Raw genomic sequence first — 20,734 nt, 5'->3', positions numbered from 1 at the left:
TGCTTCGACGGACTGCCCTCTGCAGATGTTGATGAGCCTCGTCCCAGACTCTCTCGCTCTCCCGGAACCAGTGATCCACTGCGGGGACATCAGATGGTTCGCCATCCCAGGGAAAGAGCGGTGGTTGGAAGCCCAGGACGCACTGGAATGGCGTGAGTCCGGTGGAGGGTTGCCGCAGTGAATTTTGGGCATATTCTGCCCAGCCCAAATACTGGCTCCAGGAGCTCTGGTGACCACTGCAGAAGGTCCTCAGGAACCGTCCCACCTCCTGAATCTTCCTCTCTGTCTGCCCGTTGGTTTGGGGATGATATCCAGAAGAGAGGCTGACGGCCACACCTAGGAGCTTGAAGAAGGCTTTCCATAGACGTGAGATGAACTGTGGACCTCTGTCCGACACAATATCTTCTGGAATACCAAATGACCTGAAGACTTGATTAAAGATATTGTCGGCTGTTTCAAAGGCTGTGGGAAGACCTTTCAGAGGGATTAGTTTGACAAACTTTGAGAATCTATCTACGATGACTAGAATACAGGTATTACCTTCTGACGAGGGGAGGTCAGTGATAAAGTCCACTCCTAGGTGTGACCAGGGACGGTTCGGAATCGGCAAGGGATGGAGCTTTCCAGCGGGTAGATGACGTGGGCTCTTGGATTGGGCACAGTCCTTACAGCCCTGAACATATTGCCTCACATCCCTTGCCATGTTTGGCCACCAGAATCGTTGGGATACTAGCGAGAGAGTATTGTTGATCCCTGGATGTCCAGTGCCTAGCGAGGTATGTAAGGAGTGGATCAGATCTACCCGGTGTTCAGGTGGTATGAACTGCCGATGAGGAGGGCATCCCGGCGGAGCAGGGGCTTCCGGAGTGGCAACGACTGGAGGAGCGTTCCAGGTGATCGGACAAATGGAGATGTGTTCGGGAAGAATCTTCGTTGGGAGTTCTTCATGATCGTGATGCTCGTGTAAACGAGAGAGAGCGTCTGCTCTTAGATTCTTGGGTCCTGGACGATAGGAAATGGAGAAATCAAAACGTGAGAAGAAAAGTGACCATCTGGCTTGACGTGGACATAGTCTCTTGGCCTCTTTGATATATTGGAGGTTTTTGTGATCTGTGATCACCTGGAACGGATGTTTGGCTCCCTCCAACCAGTGACGCCACTCCTCCAAGGCTAGCTTGATTGCTAGAAGCTCCCTGTCTCCTATGCTGTAATTCTGCTCCGCCGGGCTCAACTTCCGAGAGAAATAGGCACAGGGATGCAGTCGGGGCGGTGTATCATGATGTTGGGATAATACTGCCCCGACGCCGGTGGTGGATGCGTCCACTTCCACCACGAAAGGAAGATTTGGGTCAGGATGAGTCAGGAGTGGGGCCCTTGTGAACTCCTTCTTAAGAAGGCGGAAGGCTGCGGCTGCTTCTTTGGTCCACTCCAGTCCTTTGGGTTTACCCTTGAGGAGATTAGTGAGAGGTGATGTAATCCTGCTGTAGTCCTTGATAAACCGTCTATAAAAGTTAGCAAACCCAAGAAACCTCTGGAGCTCCTTAATGGAAGTGGGTTCTGACCAGGATAGAACAGCCTCAATTTTCTTCCCATCCATACGTATACCGGTTTGGTCAATGATGTATCCCAAGAAATGAATCGACTTCTGGTGGAATGAGCATTTCTCCGCTTTGAGGTAGAGGTGATGTTCTCTCAATGTGTGTAGGACCTCCGCAACGTGTTGGCGATGTTCGGCCTCACTCCGGGAGTAAATGAGGATGTCATCTATGTACACTATTACAAAGTGGTGAAGAAACTCCCGGAGGACTTCATGAATGAAGTTTTGGAATACGGAGGGGGCGTTGACCAGACCGTAAGGCATGACCTCATATTCATAGTGGCCAGTAGGGGTCACGAATGCTGTCTTCCATTGGTCCCCCTCACGTATTCTTATCAGATTATACGCGCTGCGGAGGTCCAATTTAGTGAAGACTTTAGCTTCTCGGAGCTGTTCCAAAGCGGCTGGTACCAGAGGAAGGGGATATCGGTATTTTACTGTACCGTTATTTAGGACCCTGTAGTCGATGCATGGACGCAGCCCTCCGTCCTTCTTGGCCACAAAGAAGAAGCTTGAGGCGGCTGGTGATTTTGAGTGACGTATGTACCCCTGACTCAGAGCCTCCCTTATGTAATCTTCCATTGCCTGATTCTCTGGAAGCGAGAGCGGGTAGATCCTACCTCTTGGCAACTGGGCATCTGGAACTAGGTCGATCGCGCAGTCCCATGGCCGATGCGGCGGTAGCTGGGAAGCTCTCTTGGGGCAGAAGACATCATGAAAGGAGCTGTACTCCTTAGGAATGTGGATAGACTGCTTCTCAGGAGGACTCTCGACCGATGTTGTAAACAAAGAAATGGGGTTCCGACCTTGAAGAGGGAGATTTGGAAAACAGGTAGGTGTACATCCAGATCCCCATTTCTTTATCTCTCCTGTGCCCCAAGAGATGATGGGATCGTGCTTCACCAGCCACGGGCGCCCTAGAATGATGTCCATATTTGCACCCTCCAGAACCAGAAATTGAATCCTCTCTTGATGTAACAACCCCACTTGAAGAAGGATGTCTTCGCATTGTCGATGGATACGGGTCGAAGATCGAGTGCACTGGGTTATCGGTTGTATCTGGTATATATGCGAGGACGCCTCAGTACGTAGGTGGAGTTGACGACAGAGGGATTGGGAGATGAAGTTCCCTGCTGACCCGGAGTCGATGAGGGCTGTGACAAGGAGAGAAATAGAGGCAGTAGTTATTTGTACGGTGGTAGTAAGTGGTTTACATTGTTCAATATTCGTACTGAATACACTCACTGAAGTCCGAATGGGACGAAGGGGACACTCCATACGGGTGTGTCCACTGACACCGCAGTATAGACACAGACCCCGGGTCAGCCTCCTCTGTCGTTCCGCTGATGTCAGTCTTCCAGACTCTATTATCATGGGTTCTGGTTCTGGAGAGGCTGTTGACTCAGGCGATTGGAGGAGTGCAGACGAGGGGGTGATGGTGTCCTGTTGATAGGAACGGAGACGATCGGAACATCGGAGAGAATGTTGGATGAATCTCTCCAGACCCATAGTATCATCTAATGTGGCCAGCTGGATTCGGAGAGTGGGTTCCAAGCCGAGCCGGTACGTGGTCAACAACGATCTCTCATTCCATCCACTTGCAGCTGCTAGAGTGCGAAACCGGAGAGCATATTCCTGTGTAGATAGAGTACCTTGCTTTAGATGATACAGCTGCTCTCCAGCGGCTACTTCCCCATCAGAACGTCCAAACACCTCTTTGAAATACTCCGTGAAGGTAGTGATGGAATTCATGACCGGCCCGGCTTGGTTCCAGATCGTCTCAGCCCATTTAAGTGCAGGCCCAGAGAGTAGTGATACGATGTAGGCGATCTTTGACTTATCTGTGGGATATAGAGAAGGTTGCATTTCGAATATGAGGGAACATTGTAACAGAAAACCATTGCACTCCCCCGCTCCGCCTGAGTAGGGCGCTGGTCGGGCCATGGGACTGGAAGGAAGGGCCGAAGAAGAAACTGTGGAGGCGGAAGTGCTCGGTGCTGGTGGTGCGTTGGAAAGTGGAGCTGGTGGCTGTAGAATCCGCTTCAACTGGTCCACCAGCTCTTGAAAGTGATCGGGGGTGCTCATGTTGTCGTCGTTATGGGTCCGGGCTTCTGTTATGAAGCGGACAGGAGACAGAGGTAAGGAAACGTTAGGGTGTTTATTAAATGACAACAAGGAGCACATGAAGGATAGCCAGGAGGATCAGGAATGATGTTGGGGTCTTTTCCTCCGTGGCTGGGTAACAGGAATACACGAGGATGGACAGCACACACCAGATACAGCTGACAGAGGATGACACAGACTTGGAAGGACTGGAAGACAGGACGATTCGGGTGGACCAGGAAGACTAGGAGGAATACAAAGAGAACAGGTAAGTAAAGCGTTTGTTTTAGCTGAGGATGACTACGCTGAGTGGTCGCTCAGTTGTCCGCTTTCGTCGAGACGAGCCCGGACAATGAGCGACTGGAGTGCTGTGCTTTTATCTGGTGCTCGTGAATGTGATGCAGCTGTGTGCTCATTAGAAGTCAGGTGATGGTGATCTTCGTGAGTGGGGATCGTGAGAGCCTGACCAATCCGTGACAGTAACGTCAATATGGCGTATATACTCCTTCCAGTACAGGAGCCAATCGTCGATTGATATAGACTGACGATTCTTCAGGGAAGGGGGCTTAGATCAGCCTTGAGTTTCTGCAGATTTTGTGCCATTTACATGTTTAGAAATGAAATTAAAGAGACAGTTGTTGTTTAATTGTTGTATTGGTGATTTCTAATATAAGATTTAATCGTAAGCTGAGCAAGCAATTTTGGAGAATTTGATGTTCCTCCATTCAAACAGAATGCCCAAGCATACTGCCTGAGAGGTGTTTCAAAACACTGAGTGAAATGACTTGCCTTAAAGGGACTTTGTCTATAATCAGTTATAATCAAAATTGTGATGTCTGGGTTGGGACCAATGAGAAGCAACTGTTTGTCCAACACATTCAAGTACAAAATGAGTAGTGTTGAAAAAATAAAAAGTTTTACTACTGTAACATAAAAAAGTTTGTTTACCTAAATATTTTGAGGCAATAAGTTGTTTTGATTCATTTGAACTTAAAATGTTCAGTAACTACAGTACTAAATTGTCAAGCTGGTTTAGCCATTCTCAAATGATTATGATTATAACCATTTGGTGCGGAATATTTGTTGAAATTAGTCCTGCTGCTTTTCTAGGCCGGGCAAAATCAAATTTGTCATTTGTTTGTGTCGAGAGTAAAAGGGGAAGTTCATGCGGTTTGATAGTGCTGACGTTCTCAATTAATGGTTAATAAGAGATTAGCATGCCTCTGTTTAATGAGGATGCTGCACATTGCCGTTTGGCTTAGCGTGGATTCATATCCAGTAATTGCTTTCAAAGGCATTCAGCTGCAATCTTTTCCCTTTTTTCTCTCTGTAGATAAGCATTCTCCTTTATCCCAGGGCAGAGAACAAACGTGGTGGAGAAACGCTGCTAAAATGCATAATTGGGGCTTGGCAAAGTAGTTATTTATTGAACAGTTTATTTTTGATGATATTTTAATAATTCAGGCGATTGATTGTTTAAAGAGGCTAAGTAAAGCACGCTCTTAGGCACATTTTCTAAGTCATTGCGTTTGTTCAGCTGTCTTTGGTTGGTCGCATACATTTCATCTTCACAGCTTTTGTTTGCATTGGGCCTTGGCTTCCTTCCTAGTCGTGTAGCAAAATGATGGGAGCTTTGCAGCGACAGTAAAGCTGTGTGTGTGCGTGTGCATGAGTGTGTGTGTCAGTATTATTCAAAGGCTTAGAATGAAGGCTACAACTCTGCTTAATTGAAATAGTAGGGTGATATCAAACTTAAATCTGTAGCAATAATATAATAATTGTAATTTAGCATAACTTTGATTCCATGTCAGTTTGCATTTTGTGTCATTTATGCATTTATGTAATCGCATTTCAACATTTTTTTCTGACAGTAGCAAGTGTGTAGTCTATTATAAGAAATTATTATTTGCATTTCGGATAAATGCAGCAGATGTAATGAATTGCATTACCTATTTGTAAGAAAATGTGAACAAATGTAGATGATGTTAATATTGTTATTGTATAAACTGTTTCTCTTTTTCATTATTGTTGACTTTGAATTATATCAATTCTAAAATAAAATATAAATACTAAATCTTTAACTAATTTTAACTCTTTTTTTAATTTAACTCATTTAACTCATTTTGGTGACCTACTATATTGCACCTCTTACATAAAGTATGCTTTTTACAATAACAAATGACTCCAAGATCCAAGAATTCCACTCTTATTTTTACACATTTACACATATATACTAAATTGGTGAAGCACAATCGTCTCACAGAAAGAAGTTCGCTGGTTCGATCCCCAGCTGGGTCGGTTGACATTTTTGTGTGGAGTTTGCATGTTCTCCCCGTGTTCGTGTGGGTTTCCTCTGGGTGCTCCGGTTTCCCCTGCAAGTCCGAAGACATGCTGTATGGGTGAATTGAATAAGCTAAATTGGCCGTAGTGTATGTGTGTGAATGAAAGAGTGTATGGGTGTTTCCCAGTGTTGTGTTGAGGTCAGAAGACCATCTGCTGCATAAAATATATGCAACTCCTAATTAATAAAGGGACTAAGCCAAAAAGAAAATGAATAGTTACTAACATGAGCAAAAAAATGAACATTGTTATTTAATTTATTACAGTATTTATTTGTATCTGTTAACGTCATTTCATGTTAATAAATAAAATAAAATCAACTAATGTTAAGAAGCATAAGCTTTTAATAAGATTTTAATGATTTAGTGAATGTTAAACTGTTATTAATTATTATTAATACGTGCTGTACAAGTATTATTTATTTTTGGTTCGTGTTAGTAAATACATTATCTAGCATTAACTAAGGTAGTCTTATTGTAAAGTGTGACAGCTAAGTAAATCACTTGTCTGTTATAAAGCAGAAAAGGAGAATAATGGGAATGATTACTTTGCAGGTTGTATAGCCCAAAGTTTCTTAAAATTGTCAATAAGTTGATATAATGCTTCTTGTGAAAAGAGTTAGTCTAAATATGGCCAATTTAATCCAGTATCTCAACTTCCCACTGTGTAGAAGTGAAAAAAAATTGACTAATGTTGTACTATTACATTCATTCATTTTCTTTTCGGCTTAGTCCCTTTATTAATCATGTTATGCCTTTCCAGCTGCAACCCATCACTGGGAAAGACCCATACACTCCAATTCACACACATTCACTACGGACAATTTAGCCAACCCAATTCACCTATAGCACATGTTTTTGGACTTGTGGGGGAAACCGGAGCACCCGGAGAAAACCCACGCGAACACAGGGAGAACATGCAAACATCACACACAAATGCCAACTGACCCAGCCGAGGCTCGAACCTGTGACCTTCTTTGCTGTGAGGCGGCAGCGCTACCCACTGAGCCACCATGCCGCCAGTACTAATATATTTTCATGTAAACTTTATATGGGTGGATGGATGAATATAACTTTAAGGAATAAATTGATTGATGGCAATGGAACTTTAACTAGTTAAGAGAAGTCCATATGACGGTGTCTTCTATAGACAGTATCAATAAAGTGATGCCACTAGCTCATAAACATTTCCTGCATGTTGTCGAACTATTTTAATAACTGTAAAAAGAGGCAATTCAATCATATCTCAACATTAAAACAGCAGTCATAACATTATTTATCAATATCAGGACCTTTTTTAGGATTCTCGTAAGCTATGGAAATTAATAGTGTAAAACAGGAAATACGTTAAGACCATTGTTATTGTTTACATTCCTCAAAATAGTCTATAGAATAGATGCACTGTATGTGAAGTACAGTGCAGAATTTAAATTGTAAATCACTGGAAGTTCCATTTACAATTCACATTACCCAAATGTCACAATAAATGACAAAGCAGGCAAAAAAATAAGTTGCAATAATGTCCCAATTCCCATCCTCTCTGTCATAAATAGAATTAGAGAATTAATTATCATGTCCCAAATCACAGCTCTGCCTGTTAGACATGGATTCAAATCAAAACTACAAGTGCTTATTTATTTTTTAATGACAAAAACATTCGCTGATGTGTAAGTGGAGATGTTTCGGTAAAGGGTAAAGGGTAAATTTTTAGGTAAAGATGTTAAAATTATTAATAATTAGGCTGATAACAAAAATATTCATGTTATCCTGCAACATCCCATTTTCATGTTCATTTGCAACAACCCTTTAAACTTCTAGAAAATTAATATGCTTGTCATTAACTTATGGATGTTTCATTGTACAATATTATGAGGACATTTCTCTTCATGAAAGACCCACAATTGTGTTACTTCATCTTCAGTATGGTAAATAGTTAAATTTACTGTAAATTGGATGAGGAAGATGTTGACTGTGACAAGATCATTGATAGGGCAGTTTAAATGGGGATGGGATAACTAAGCAACATAAACATTGCAACAATCTATTAATAACATATACATTTAGGGTTATTTATAAGTATGCAAATTAGGACACACTGATTAGTAATTGTTTGATTCCAATTGTCTTAAAGCGTCTTTGAATTGAAGCAGCAGTTTTTTTTATTATTATTTAGTCCTATTGCAAAAGCAAAATTCCATGTTTTTATTTTCATTTTTTTTCCATGTTCTTAAGTATATCACAACAATTTGATATATATTTAAATGTTTGATTTAAAGGAAGGTCCATTAAACAAGTAAACCTGTTGGTCTGTGAAGGGCTTTTTTAACCAGCCCTCTGACACCAGCAGGACAGACAAGCATGAGGATCGGATGCAAGACTGGATGAAAGAACAAACAAGCATGACAGTGACCAACATTCAGCAACTACGGCATCTTGCCTCTCTTAGCCTAGCTGGAACATTTGTGCCCCAAGATGGCAACACTGCCAGCCAGTCAACCTGCCAGCCATGTGGGGATAATTAGGTACGGGACTCTCACATCTCTCCAGCTCTCACACTGGTTATATTCTCTGTCACCATTTCCAATCGGGAAACAGAAAAGAATGAAAGCACAATTGCTATGATGTTCTGGATATCTCTCAGTTTGCAGTGCTATCGTGAGGGCAAGAGGGAAGAGGAAGAAGAAAACCCCTCCGCAGGAGCTGACATTGCTGGACACCTCCAAACACCCACTGCATTCTGGGTGGCTTCGCATCTTCTCACAGTCAGAAAAATCCTTGCCATCATCTCGCCTTTTGGCACTTCTTTTACATGTTTTTATCATAAGATGTCATGAAAAGGTAGATGGTGTCCACCTAGATCACGACCTTTGCTGTTGTTGTGTCTTAGAAAAAGAATGAAACAATGAAAAGAAAAAAAGTCAAAACTCACTTCATTCTATGCATGTGAATGTGGTCACTTATTGAAACAAAGAATGCTTTTTTATGTTCATATGTTAATTAAATAAGTTTATTAATAGATAAATATTAATACAGTTACATTTCAATGTTAAATGCAAAGTAATCAATAATAATAATTCAGTCATTCAGTTTCTTTTTGGCTTACTCCCTTTATTAATCAGGTGCTGCCACAGTGGAATAGCCCACTGTGTCACTCAATAATAATAATAATAATAATAATAATAATAATAATAATAATAATGTTTAATTTATTGTATTTTGTTGCTAGTTTCTAGTTTCTTCATGTTCTTATAATATAACCCAGTACAACTTACAACTTTAACAAAACATAAATAAATCATATACTGCTAATAGATATATTTACTAAGGATCTGTTTGATAATATCATATGCTAGTTTATTTAGAATAATTTACAACAGCTTTGTAAGTTGCTTACAAATACCTTAATTCCTTGAATACCTTGTTTGTATAGTAATGTTATGTAAAATCACTTGTGAATGATTTATAGAAAGATATTAACATAACACCTATTAATTATTTATTAATGCACAGTAATTTTTTAATGAATAGTTGATTAATAACAGCTCAATAACTCAATTAAAAAAGGTAGCATGAAAAAGTTATTAATAGGTAATATGTAAATATGCTAATATTTATTAATAAGTAAATTCGTTAATTATTAATGTTTGTAAATTATTAGTTTATTATTAACTAATAACTTATAAAGGACTTACAACTGAATGTGCTTACAAAAGGCTACCCAATTATATAATTAAATCCAAAATCAAACAAAAACTGCTCAGGGGTACCTTAAATAATGTGTCAGTGCTCTTTTGGTTAGGGATTCATCAGAAAAAACTGCAAAAATCAACCCAAGGCACTCAAAAAAAAGTGGAAAGAATATTTAGAAGCCTTTATTGACATGGCTTTTGACATGAATAGCCATGTCATTAGGCAAGGCAAGTACATTTATATCGCACATTTCATACACAGTGGCACTTCAAAGTTCTTTACATAAACAGGAATAAAAGAGACACGTATAAAAGAAAACATATAGACAAATAGTCAGAGTAGAATGTGTTAAAACAGGTTGTAAAAGAATGAAAAAGATGAGAAAAACATAATCTGTCGGCCGTAGCACAGTGCCCATTCTGTAAAGGCACAGCTAAACAGATGTGTTTTCAGTCTTGATTTAAATGTGCCTAATGTTGGAGCACATCTGATCATTTTTGTAAACTGATTCCAGCATCAGGGGGTGCAGTAGCTGAAGGCCGATTCATCATGCTTTAACTGAACTCTTGGAATTTCTAGTTTATATGATCCTAAAGATCTGAGGGATCTGTTAGATTTGTATTAAATGAGCATATCTGTAATGTATTGAGCTCATAGGTCATTTAGTGATTTATAGACAAGTAATAATACTTTAAAATCTATTCTGAATGTAACTGGGAGCCAGTGTAAAGACGTGAGGACAGGTGTGATGTGCTCTGATTTTCTGGTTCTGGTCAGAATCCTGGCTGCAGCGTTCTGGATGAGCTGCAACTGTCTGACTGTTTTTTGGGAAGGCCGGTGAGGAGTACATTACAGTAATCCACCCTGCTGGTGATAAAAGCATGAACAAGTTTCTCTGAGTCTTCACTGGAAACAAATCATCTAATTCTTGCAATGTTTTTGAGATGATAGTATGCTGATTTACTTACTGCTTTGACATGACTATTGAAGCTGAGATCTGACTCCAGAATCACACCAAGATTTTTAACCTTATTTTGTGTTGTTTGACCCTTAGAGCCAAGGTACGCATTCACCTTGAGAACTTCACCTCTGTTCCCAAATGCAATGACTTCAGCTTTCTCTTTGTTTAATTGAAGAAAGTTTTGGCACATCCAATTATGAATTTCATCAGTGCATTGGCAATAAAGGCTTTTAAATATTTTTTTCCACATTTTCAATTGCCTTTGACTGATTTTTGCTGTTTATATAATTAAATGTTTCAAATTAAACAACGTACACAAATGGATAGGGAACCTTATCCAGAAATGGATTGTCAGACCTTTATAGAACAAATATTAATATTTTACTAAAAACCATAACTAGTAAATCTAGAGAAACTGACACATTTCAAGTAGTCTCCAGTTGTATTTGAAAAAAAAATAAAATAAAATATTTGCAGTGTTAAATACATAGAAATACAAAAATAGATATTTTTAAAAAACAATATTAGTGCATTTTAATATGCTTACAATCATCTCATGCATGTTAAATGCAGAGCATTTTCAGCAAATAAAGAAAAAAAGTAAATTATTATTTTTTTAAATCACAGCTGCAAAACAACGCCGTGCTGAAATCAAGTTAGCAGAACCATATGTTTGGTGCTAAGAAGTAATTATCAAAGATAATGCAGATTATTTTAATAATCAGACAACAATATGACCGCTTTAAAAGGTGTTATCCTTTATCTCAGTCACCGTAAGGTGTTATTCTCCTCAGAATTCAGGTGTTACGTGCAAACCCATCTGTTTTTAAAGATCTTGATGTTCCTGGTGTGAGTCTCAGAGTGATTTCAAGGTAATTATGTATGCATTGTGTTGGCCAGGCGAGACCTAGCTGCCTTCTGGTCTAAATTATGCCAATACATATGTTTGTTGCAGTGATACCGCATGAATAAATAATGGAGGAGAGTCTCTCAATGCTGTGGCAGCTGAGCTGAACAGTAATATGCACTATATGGCAGAATCATTGAAAGACTATGGTACAACAAGAGGGCGTTTTGGCAGATTTACAGATCATCATCTATAATAGATTGTTAGTCTTTCAGCTATGCACAAAAGCCAGATGTTCTTTTTATCAGTCAGTCTCTGGGTTGTAAACATGCTGAAAGAGAGATGGCAAGGAGGAGAGGGAAATACATAAAAACAACAACCCCCCCTTGCCTTTCCCCCTCAAAAAAATCATATTAACAAACATAGACCATTTTGGATCCAACAACAAAAGCATTTTTTTTTACTTTGTGAACAGCTAAGAAAAAGAAGCATGCATTGAGGTGGATCTATGATTTGGCTAATACACACAGGGCTGGTAAGCCGGCTTTTTTTCCAGGGCCCAACCCCGTAATGCTACATGTTTCTGTCTACATAAACAGACCCGAAAACAAGGGTCAACATGGGAACTTGCTAGGACTGTGTGCAAGCAATCACCGTTTCAAGGGCTCTGTTTGAACAGCGTCTTGGCGAGCTGACAGTGTAGTGTCCCAGAGCAAAAACAAACAGCTGTGGACATATGGGTAGGAGGTGCAAGACGTTCCTACTGCAGACTGCCTTGGGAAGAAGGGCCAGATAGATGAATGCGGGCTGCTGCGTTCTCTTTCTAATGGCCTGCGTGGTGGTACTGAGCCCTGGTGGAGAACTCAACATTTATGAGTGTGAATCTTTAAGAGCTGTCCTGATGAAAGCCAAAACTGGGCGCCAACTCTGATGCCACGGCTGTGGATGGGTTTGGAAGGGGGGGCTGGGTGGGGGCGACCACGCCATGAAGATCCACCCCAGGGCATCCTCCACACAAGAGTCGAGATAGACAGAGAGACCTGATAAATAAATCAACTTAAAGGACTGTAGAGGGTTTGAGGCCTATTTCTCTTCTTGAACCCTAGTTTTGAGACAGACGGTGGGAGGGATTGGGGAACGAGGGTTGGGGGGTGGGAGGCAAAGCTTCTTCTTCATGGCTTCATCCCAACAGGCATCAAGGACCAAAGACACGAAGTCTGTGATTCTTTCAAGAAATTAAATATATTCACTTATCCGAAAGGCCTTGGCTCAAGATCCTCATCATTTTCTTTAACATCCGAGATAAAAGCGTAAGGACTTTCCCATTGGCTTTCAATCGAGGAGCGCTTTGAAAGCTCACACTTGATTTGAAGGTCTCTTAGAACTTACTTTGGGACAACAAATTCTGAACTGCCCCCTTTTCAAGTGAAGATGAGTAGAAAAGAGATTTCTTAAAACATCAGGGAGCTTTCAATTACCTCCCTCCCTCCTCTCCCCCTTAAGTTTAGAGGCTGCAGTAGTTATTCAAACTTAATTGAACAAGACTATAATTTTTCCAGTGGTCTTTTCCTTCAGTCTAATTCACTCTGAACAACTTTGGTTCGGAACTTTTAAGTGTTATTGTTTATTCATGGAAAACGCATACTGTAAATTTCAAAACAGCGACAATAACAGTATTATAATTAATGATAAACAGCTGTGCGGAGGTGAGACGACGCATTTACGTGTTGACTGATGAGGTACCTGTTTACTTCCGAAGGTGCAGTTCTTCTAACAACACACTTTAACAGCAGGTGAAATTATCTCACAATCAATGCATCATGCTGAGGAAAACAATCACGATGTAATAAACAAAAGAGGAAAAAAGTTCATGTTTAAATTGGAACATACTTTAATCTAGTGACAGTTTGTAGGTGTGTTATTCCATTCCCCTTTAAATGATTACTTCTCATTATGCGAAAATGCATACCTTGGGTCTTTATCAAATGGTGCTCTATTCACTGCCCTCTCTTTCAGGTTTACTTTTTTCACATGTGGACTACAAACATTTAACCTTGTCAAGTGTTTCCTGAAATGTCTACAAAAGCTGTCATGAGGTCAGTATCTATTCAAAGGTACTGTATATGTTTATTTTTTTAGGCACTAGTACACGTAATATGTACCTTTGGGTTACCAATATGGACCTTTGCAGGCCTGTAGCCAGGGGTGTTCAGGTGGTTCGAAAGACCCACCTCTCACTGACAAAGGTCAAGAATTTATCTCTTACATGAGTTCATTTGTCCTATTTTGACTGCTATGCCATCATAAATTGTGAAAATAACGCATCGAAAAGGCTTTAAGACCAAGCGGATTCATCTGTTGGCATATTTTTCATGATTAGTCCTACATCCTGCTGTGCAAGAAAATATACTGTCTGACATAAGTGGTCATCTTTCACTACTGACCTACTGTACTGTTTTTAAATATAGAAAACTATTTACAAGAAACTTTTTATCTAAATCCTGGACCTTATTCTTGAAACAAAAAATGTTCACTAAAAAGGTGTGAAGCATCAAAAGCAGCCCGTAATAAAATTTATTTAAATCCATTGTTGTTATCCATGAATGATCAAATGTACTTTTTTCAAGAGAGGCTAAAAAATCGTGATACTTAAAAGGGTCAAATTCTGATTCAGGAAATTTAAGTGTGCTGGCCAGGGCTGCGTTTCCAAAAACCATGGTTAGCCAACTAAAGTTTCAAGTTGTGTCCTTACAAACATAGTTCGTTGATTTGGCATTTCCCAAATCCATCGTTCCAACGAACATTCGCAAACTGTGTCGCAAACTTGTATGCTTGTTACTACACTTCTGGAGCTGTAGTTAGAAAGATTCCAGGCTGTGTTCTATTCCCAGTTATCCCCCCTATGCCCTGTTCATTTAGAACATTCAAACATTTAAACTTGGAATTATTAAAAAAAAAAAAAATTAAAACAGCTTTAAAGTCCCTCTCTTAGATGTAATTTGCTTTCAAAGTATTTTTACAGTTCAGTTTTACTGATCTTCATGTTTCATCATCATTATTATTAATATTGTTATTAAAGTAGGATTTTTTTCATTTCCTAATAAATAATAAATATTAAATGTAATTTATTAATAAATAGCCTCATTATTTATTTATTTATATGATTTATATGTGATATTAGAACTGGCTTTTGTAAGTGATTTTATTTTTTAGAATAGAATATGTAATGTTCTCAATATTTGTAAAGGAAACATTGGCTCTATATGTGCCATTTACATATATTTCAATTAATATGGAAAACGAGTGCATGTTTTTACTAAAAATAACTTTGGATTTTTTTTTAATGCGTGTGTGTGTCAAACAATATAATTTGCACAAAGAAATTATGGGGTACTTCTCGAAAGAAGTTGTTACCACCCTGTTTAGAGCAACTTTATGGGCATTTTACGTTATAACTAACGTGGTTCAAAGGATGGATCGGCGACAGAGCAACTAGGGGTTTTGGGAAACAGTCATCACTCCATCGTTCTTTTCCCAAACAATGCATCATGCTAAGATCATTCACCTGCGAGTTGCGTCGTTGTTTGGGAAACGAACGTTTGTTATTTGTCTAATAAATTACAACAGTTTTTAATTTAAAACTTTAACAGATTATGATTTTTTTCTTATGATGTAATAAATTTGTATTTTAAAAATTATTTATTCATATAAATAAATTGTTTTAGTATATCAAAATGTTTGGTTATGATGACGACCCAACAAGCTTATCCAGCTAAAAGTAGTGCTTAAAATGTCACTTAATGCAGTATTTAATAATTTTTATAAAATAATCAAATAGAAAATCAGGCAAATAACTCCAAAAGGTCCACTTTTTGAGAAAAAAAAGAATCACACATTTCACCAGGTTGGCTACAGGCCTGCTTTATGGTATAAATGCATACTATTTTTGAAAAAGTACTGCCCCAGTCACAGCTTTATTTCTAATTGTAGAGTTGTGGATATCCTTTAAAGCCCTCACATGTTCAATTGACAACATCTTGTGGAAAAAGTAGTGGGAAAGGTGGTGTATTTACAGTAAATGCATGCTATTTTACATGTATGACACAAAAATGTAAAACATACTGTACATTTGGGTATTAGCATGCCTCAGTCATTTAATTACTTCCCGTTTCGTTCACTTGTGTATTTGTTTGTTAGTAAAGAACAGTAAATAGGATCACTAGCAACCAGAGGTACAGTATGTAATAATGTTTTGTTTTTGTTATTTGTTTGAAAGTTTCCTTTAGTTTCTGGAAGCCTCATTCTGGTTTTCTTGGTTAGAAGTTGCAAGTTTGCTGTCTTATGGATGGTCGGAAACTTGCCGAGCCCTCACATAACCTCCATCTGACATGAATAACTTTGGTCTATAGCCCGCTGTTTGACGCAAACAGTGCAAAGCTGGCTTAAGAATGTGTTTGCAACCGCATCTGTGATTAAAACTGATGAGTCTGACGGCATCAAATCCTCTAGTGCGCCTCGAGTCTACACCTCAGTTTGAGCCAACGAAACAATGAACTATATAAAAAAAATCAGCTCATTATAAAAAAGACTATTTCAGGGGTTCAAATGAACTGACAACAACCCAACAATGCAGGAAAGCTATGTTTATGTGAGATTTTGAAATTATCAGGTTTGCTCCAGTTTTGACGTCAAAACATAAACATCCGCTTGACTGAACCAAAATATCAGTGGGAAACTGTCAGCAGTGATATTGTGATATTGTGCCACCTTCCCTCATCTCTGTAGTTCCTGCAGGTGCAGCATGATTTTTTTTTAAAACATGTTGCTTCTCATTCAGCATTGGAGATGCGGACATATTTGTATACATGCATGGGGCAGGTTAGCATAGGGTATGATGTTTTTTGTTTTTTTTACCTGCTTCCCATCAAAACACCTACTCTTGCTGCATGTGCATTCACAGAAAGAACCGGTGGGAGCTGGTGTTCTTGTTATAGTTTACCACTATATTTCATTATGAAAGAAATTGTTGCTGGTTCATATTTTCAATTTATTATGACATGTTACAGTTAAACATTGATGAATATAGTTCCTCAATACATAAATGTGTTTGTATGTTGAACAAAATCCAACTGCACAAGAATGTTAAAGACACAAAAAAGTTATTAAACATTAGAACAATTAAAGTGTAAAACAGCTTTAAAATGAATGATTTTATTGTGTCAAATAATTGATATAATTGATTTAATTTTTACATAATAATTTTTATTAAATGCATGTATTATGCTGAATGGGGAACATTAATTCACCCATAGTTTCACATTTTATTTTCACAAAAGTTAATTGAAACATTGAAGTAGTCAGTATTGTCTTACATTTATTATGTATGTAAAATCCAGTAAATGCATTTAAAGATATTTAATTGAACACATTTTCTGCATTAATAATTGACTAATTAATTCTAATGTTTTCAGAGAAATATGAATATTATAACTATATTATTTAAAAGGGAACAGTATTTGTAAGTAATGTTGAGAATTTTGAATGCTGAAAAACGTGGGATCCAATAAAATTACAAGCAACTAATGAGTGTAAATTTTACATTTTAGTTAAAATATACATATTTTTAATATATGAAAACAATTAAAATGTACTAGTTAAAATTTACAACACCTTGAAAAGATTTCTTTAATCTATGATTTAGAATTGTCTTGTTGTTTTTTTAATTTAAAATGTCCAGATAATTAAAATAAATGTAATGCAGACACTAAAAAGGAATGTCTTGTCTTTGACCCGTGGTCATATGTATACAAATGAACATTTTAATCAAAGCACGTACCTATTAATGGCAAATCCAGAGAATTGATAATAACTCTGAAGTAGTCTTGCAATTGTTTCCAGAGCTGTAAGTTACAAATTGGACCCTCTTAGTAGTATAACCAACATCATACACTCCATGTCTGCAAATCAGAATGAACTAAAAGGTTTGATTTTGATTCGATTTTGATTTAAAGAAATACATAGAATGACATGACTATTATATCTCTGGTCTGACCAGCTTCCATGACACCCACAGGTCTGTTAGATCTGCCTACCATCTTATCCTCACTGTCACTATCCTGTCACGCTTAGATTTTAAAGATAATACTCTCCACTCCATTGCAGCCTTGAGATTATAGATTAGCCCACCACAATATGTCATAGCATTCCCTTTAGGGTGCATTTACATCACAGATATGTACTTAAAAACTTGCATTTTCACATTTTTGAAAATAAAAATAAAATTTAGTGTACAAACCACTTTGTCAAAACAATCCCTGTTCATACAGATTTGCGAAAATGACTAAAAAGGTTATACTTCACAATCTATAGTTTATTGAATTGAATTGAATTTCAATTAAATTAATTCGCCTTACAGCAAGAAGGTCCCTGGTTCAAGTCCTGGCTGGTTCAGTTGGCATTTATGTGTGGAGTTTGCATGTTCTCCCCGTGTTTGCATGGGTTTCTGCCGGGTGCTCCGGTTTCCCCCACAAGTGCAAAGACATTCGCTATAGATGAATTGGGTGAGCTAAATTGGTCGTAGTGTGTGAATTAATGTGTGTATGGATGTTTTTCAGTTATGGGTTGCAACTGAAACAATGAAAAGAAGACAAAGAAGTCAAAACTTACTTCATTCTATGCATGTGGTTACTTATTGAAACAAAGACTGCTTCTTTTTATGTTCATGCAGGGGCCCCCAGAGACATTATCAACCCCCCACCCCCCCTTTGCTCTTCAGTTTTGTCCGCACCCATACACCCCGCACCCCCCCCCCCCCCCCACACACACACTTTTCACTTTAGAATCCCTCCCTAGAGCTCCCTGGATCAGCCCTCCCACTCCGCGCTGCCCTACCACTGGTACGTTAGCGATCGTGCCGATGAAGCCATAAGCGAGGGCTCTGCCTGCCTGGTTAGCACGGCCAGCCCGTCGCGGTGGCTCATTTGGCATGATCAGACTCGGCTACGCAATTCAATTCGCGAAATGGCCTCCCAAGTTCACGGATATATGTATTTCTCCAGGATCAGCCCTGTGTCCGCCCCTGTCACGAGTGGAGATTGCTGTCCTCCTGGCGAAGGATGCAATCTAGTCAGTCCCTCTAACCGAGATGGTGAGCGGGTTTTACAGCCTGTACTTCATCGTACCTAAAAAGAGCGGTGGGCTACGGCCAATCCTAGATCTGCATGTTTTGAACCGCTGTCTTTACAAGCTGCCGTTCGGAATGTTTATGCAGTAACACATCCACCGGTGCACTCGTCCTCGGGATTGGGCTGCAGCAATAGACCTGAAGAACGCATACTTCATGTCTCCAGACTTCCACACCACCGTCAGTTTCTGCAGTTTGCATTTGAAGTTCGAGTCTGGCAGTACAAGTCCTCCCCTTCGGGCTCTCTCTGTCTCCGCGGGTTTTCACCAAACTCGCTGAGGGTGCCCTAGCACACCTTTGGCCCACGGGCAACCGCATACTCAATTATCTCAACTAGCTGATTTAGCGCTCATGGGATCAATTGATTACGCAGAGACAGGGTGCTTCGGCACCTCGACCTATTGGGGCTTCAAGTCAACCAACAAAAGAGCAAGCTCGTCCCCGTGCAGAGCATCTCTTTTCTCGGGTTGGAGCTGGACTCGATCACCATGGCAGCGCGCCTCCCCAGAAAGTGCACCCAGCTGATGCTGACCTGTCTGAGAGAGTTTGACATAGAAACTATGTTCCCATTGATATTATTTCAGAGGCTCCTGGAGCATATGGTATCTGCAGCTGCTGTCCCGCCGTTCGGGTGCTCCATATGAGACCGCTTCAGCATTGGCTTCACGATCGGGTCCCAAGATGCGCATGGCACATGAGGGCGCTCACTCTCTGGACGGACCCTGCATATCTACAGGCCTGTCATACGAGGCGGAATCGCTGCATCCTATTCTTCCCTGCCGAGCTCAACCGTGCAGCTGATGTGCTCTCACGGCAGTTTCGCCTGGGAAAATGGAGACTCCACCCCCGACTGTTGTGGGCTGTGCCTTTCTCTCTAACACAGCAATACGTGCACTTTCTCGCTTTGTCAGTTGAGTTCCCCACATGGCGAACCCTGCAGAGTTCCACTAGCTACCCAGCTGGCCCCGGAGCGTGTGTCATATGCATTTCTCCAGTGAGCCTACTAGCACAGATACTGTGTAAAGACAGGGAGGACGAGGAACAGGTCTGTTTATTGCCCCTCTCTGGTTCAATCGGACCTGCATTTCAACTCTCCTCGTGATGGCCCCTTCCTGGCACATCCCCTGGAAGAAGCTTCTTGTTTGGGACAGCCACCGTTTGACATACGCGCCCAGAACTATGCCTCACGTATGGTAGATGGAGCGCGGAGGACTTAGGTGACCTAATGGTTAGGTGGTTAACGCCGTCACTCAGGCTAGAGCACCCATGCCTATGCCCTGAAGTGGAGTCTATTCACTGTGTGGTATACTTTTTCCCCGAGAAGGACCCTGAACATGCCAGATCAAGAATCCTCCTTCAGTTGGCTGGAGCTAGGCTGTCCCCTCAGCACTGAGGTGTTGGCGTTACAATCATCCACGCTCTGAGGATGCTGTGATGGAGGCACGCTGGGAAAGCATCGCCTCATCATCCAGTTCATAGAGGCGTGAGACGTGGATATTAATTCTATCCTGTTCCCCTCTCATACCCACTTGGAGATGTCTCTTAGGAGAGGCCTGCTCGCTTGCTCAACTCAGTATCTTTAAGATTTCTGTCAAGGTTCTGCTGGTCGCGTTGGCATCGGTCAAATGGGCGGGTATCTGGAGGCATTTTCGGTCAGCGAAATGTGCCAGCATTTTGGGCCAGCCCACTCTCACGTTTTCCTGAGACCCTGGCCCACCTAGGTGCCCTAGGTTCCTACAGCGTTCTTTTTAGACTACGTGGTGAACCTGCAAGCGCTGCCCATTTTTTGCTGTGTTCTGTTCGCGCTTTGTGTATTATACAGACAATAGCTTGAGCTTTAGATCCTCTGAGCAGCTCTTTATCTGTTACGGCAATCGGCAGAAGGGAAGAGGTGTATCCAAACAGAGGTTTGAACAAACCCACTGATCAGTGGATGCTATCTCCCTTGCTAAACAGAGCCAGGGCATCCGGTGTCCCCCTGGAGTGAGCGCGCTCTCCACTCCGAGCAGCACCC

The sequence above is a fragment of the Danio aesculapii genome, chromosome 6 (assembly GCF_903798145.1).
Source record: "Danio aesculapii chromosome 6, fDanAes4.1, whole genome shotgun sequence".
Taxonomy (NCBI): domain Eukaryota; kingdom Metazoa; phylum Chordata; class Actinopteri; order Cypriniformes; family Danionidae; genus Danio; species Danio aesculapii.
The sequence above is the reverse complement of the archived record's forward strand: the minus strand, read 5'-3'. Positions refer to the sequence as shown.